Here is a 3,698-nt window from a genome sequence, read left to right as displayed (position 1 = left end):
GAGGATAGAAGGAGAATTGATGCCTTTGAGCTGTGGTGCTGGAGAAGAGTATTGAGAGTACCATGGACTGCCAAGAAAACAAACAGATTCATTCTTGAGAGGGTTAAACCGGGCATCTCCTTGGAGGCAAGGATTCTGAGGTTTCGTCTGACATACTTTGGACATGTTGTAAGGAGGGATCGGCCCTTGGAGAGGGACATCATGCTTGGGAGAGTGGTGGGACAGTGCAGGAGAGGAAGGCCCTCTATGAGGTGGATTGATTGAGTGACTGGGGCAATCGGATGAGTGTGTCAGAGACAGTGTGATTGTCACAGGACAGAGCACAGTTTAGGGCTGTTGTACATAGGGTCACTATGAGTCTCAAGTGACTCGATGGCACATAACAACAACAACAGTCATGATCCTTTAACTTCCATCAAAAGATGTGTGGGATCATAAAAACAAGACGCTTGAAGTCCACCAACGTGATTGGGCAGCTTGGTGATAGTACAAATAAAGTGTGTAGCAACTTCGTGGTGGTCCAAGCATCCAAATAAGACATACGATTACTTCTGCCATCCTGCTAGACATAAAAGGGAGCTCTGGTAGTTTAGTGGTATGGAGTTGCACTGCCAACCCAAAGGTGCAGGGTTCCTATCTGCCAATTGCTCTACAGGAGAAAGACAGGCAATCTCCTCCCATGGATTTACTGTCTCTGAAAGCCTGTTGGAGGGTCAGCTATGAGTCGGTTCCAACTCAATGGACACATAACAGTAACAGTTGCTAGCCTTAAAGAGAGCAAAATCCAGAGTACAGGGGGATCTCATAGCCACCAACAAAGAAGAGCTAGGAGTTAGAGTATATCCTTTAGAGCAGAACCCCTGTATTGAGAATATCCTAGATGCAGAATGCAGAAAGAACCATGACAGCAGAGACAGTGAAAAGCAGCAGCAGATCAACTAACTGTGATAAATGTTGAGGTCATGGTGTTAGACGTGAATTGCTACCATGGCTTTAATGCAATCAAAACTTGTAACTTGAATGTTCACCAAAACTCTTATGGAAGTGAGTCTCATAAATTTGTTTTGATCATTGTGTAAAAGGGCATCATATGATTTATGCATCTTCTACTTGAAGAATTATTTTTTACACTTGCCTTCAATATTACAGCTTTGTGACATTTATTGAGCAACATATAATCTATATTACAGTTAATTCTATTTAACTGGTTTCTTAATCAATCATCTTTTTAAAATTTCTCATTTCTTAAGTTCTTTTTTCTAAATTAATCTTAATCATATAATACATTAATCCATCCTTTTTATAAAAATAAAATAAAGGCATAGTACTAATTCAAAATCAAATAAGGATGTAGAAGCTAGTAATATAATCAGAACAGAAACAAACAAACACAAGACCTGATGAATAAGGTACACCACAAATTTCACAAAGGGTGGCAATTAAAATTTGTTGTGACAGGGAAAAACAAACAAACAAAAAACTAAGTTAGAGTGAAAAAAATTTAAATGTCGTATAAAATAATGTCAATATGGATAACACTTCAACATCAAGAAAACAAAAATCCAAATAAATATATAATCATATCAGATGGAAGAAAGATAAGAATCGTCACAGATTTCATTTTACTTGGATCTGCAATCAACACTCATGGAAACAGCAGTCAAGAAAGAAACATTTTTAAAAAATCAAAAGAAAAGTTGCACTGAGTAAATCTCCTGTGAAAGATCTCTTGAAAGTGCCAAGTCCTTACGGACGCAGGGCTCGGGCGCGGATTGGTTTCCCGGCACTGCGGCTTACAAGGTCCGCCATGGAGCCAGAGCCGATGCTGGAAGGGCAGACGCAGGTTGCAGAAAATCCTCACTCTGAGTACGGTCGCAGACAACGTTGAGAGGATAGTAGAAAATGAGAAGATTAATGCAGAAAAGCCATCAAAACAGAAGGTGGATATCTAATCACTGCCAAGCCGTGCCTACCTCGATCAGACAGTTGTGCCTGTTTTACTACAGGAACTTGCCGTACTGGCAAAGGAGAGACCTCCAAACACCACTGTATTTCTAGCATCATACCTTTTAATAAACAAGGCACAGTTTGAAGATTGAAACTGACTTATTGGGAAGAACAGAAAAATTGGTTGCTACTCTAGATTTACATGATGTAGTTCTGAGTTAAAAGGGTATTTTAGAGCAATAGTTTAGGGACATTCCCCTAGTCTATTAATCCTATAACTTTGGTCTTCTTAAAGAATGAATTTAGGTGGGAGGGGGTGGACAGGGAGACAAGTGCAACAATGAATGAATGGAAACTCTAAGTCCCTATAAACTTCCATTAAAATGAATAAAAAATTTTGAAAATGAATTTAAGTTTTGTTCTATATTTTTCTCACATTCTAACCAGGATCTTCTATCATGTCCCTAGTCAGAACAGTCCATGGGAGTACCAAGCACCATCTAGTTCTTCTGGTCTAGCTTAGAAGAAGATGCTGTTTTTCTGGGCCATGAGTTTTGTGAATTAATTTTGGCTTGGATTCTTGCAGACATGTACATAAGTTTTCAGATGAAGAAATTATAAAATAAATTCTTTCAGTTGTGAAAGTTTATCAGAAAATTATGAGGATAAGGCCAAAGATATTTTATGAAATGTGAATAATCTTCTGTCAAGCTACCTAAATAACTTCCCATTGTTGTTGTTAGATACCATAGAATCAGAACTGGCTCATGGCTCACTCTCCAGTGAGTCTTCAGAGGCATAAATTGCACAGAAGAAATTGTCTGTCTTTGTCCCACAGAGCAGCTGGTGGGTTCAAACTGCCTGCCTTTGGGTTGGCAGTGCAGTTTCTTACCATTAGGACACAAGAGCTCCCTAGTGGCCCATAACTCCCCACAGAATGAAAGAAAATATCAAAGACAGATTGGTTTAAAATTTGAAAAATACTGCATAGTCATGTCACATGAGAAACACGGGCCAGGTAATGCAGTCAAATCTCAAAGGGCTTTCAGTTTTACAAAATGTCAATTCAAGGAAAGGGGAAAAAAATCAATCTTCTGGCAGAGATCTTTATACCTTTTACATCAGATTTTCAGGTAGATATGAAAAAAGTATGTTTCTAACATATCAGTTAGTGCTCCAGTTTTATTAGAATTTTAAAAGAAGAGATGGATATTTCCCCTATTGTTTAATGTAACTCTAAAATACATACTGTAAACACTGGTTTTCAAAAGGGAATTCTGTGAAAAATGTCATGGATACTATTAATGGTTTAGCATGTATGTGAAAATGTTATGAATTATCACCATTTTTTAAAAAATTTGGAAGAAATAGAAAGCAATGAATACAATGATATTATATTCTTTGTCAATATTCATTTTTTAGGAAAACATTTTGCAAAAGTTAGCTATATTGTTAATGCTAATTAAAGATTTCCTGGAAACAATAGGAATTCTTGCCAAATATTCAATAATCAAGAACAAACAAATAAGGCTGTAAGTTAGGTTTTTTCCATGAGTTTCACACTGAATTTGAATGAGCTAAACTGAAGCTACAAGGAAAATAAAACTCATTTATGACCTAGCAAAAAAGGTACAAGAATTTATGCTGAAATGAAACTCTTCCTAAGAAAGCTGGACAATGAGAGTTGATGCCTTTGAACTATGGTGCTGGAGAAAAGTATTGAATATACTATGGACTGCTAGGAGAACAAA

General features: G+C 37.3%; 1 pseudogene; it reads left to right on the top strand.

The window, feature by feature from the left end:
* The first annotated feature begins 1,807 nt into the window (after positions 1 to 1,807).
* On the top strand, positions 1,808 to 2,099 carry LOC102859555 (annotated as a pseudogene).
* The last annotated feature ends 1,599 nt before the right edge of the window (positions 2,100 to 3,698 follow it).

The sequence above is a fragment of the Elephantulus edwardii genome, unplaced genomic scaffold (assembly GCF_000299155.1).
Source record: "Elephantulus edwardii isolate Elephantulus edwardi_28Jun2011 unplaced genomic scaffold, EleEdw1.0 scaffold00361, whole genome shotgun sequence".
NCBI classification, from domain to species: domain Eukaryota; kingdom Metazoa; phylum Chordata; class Mammalia; order Macroscelidea; family Macroscelididae; genus Elephantulus; species Elephantulus edwardii.
This window is presented reverse-complemented; position numbering and strand designations above follow the sequence as displayed.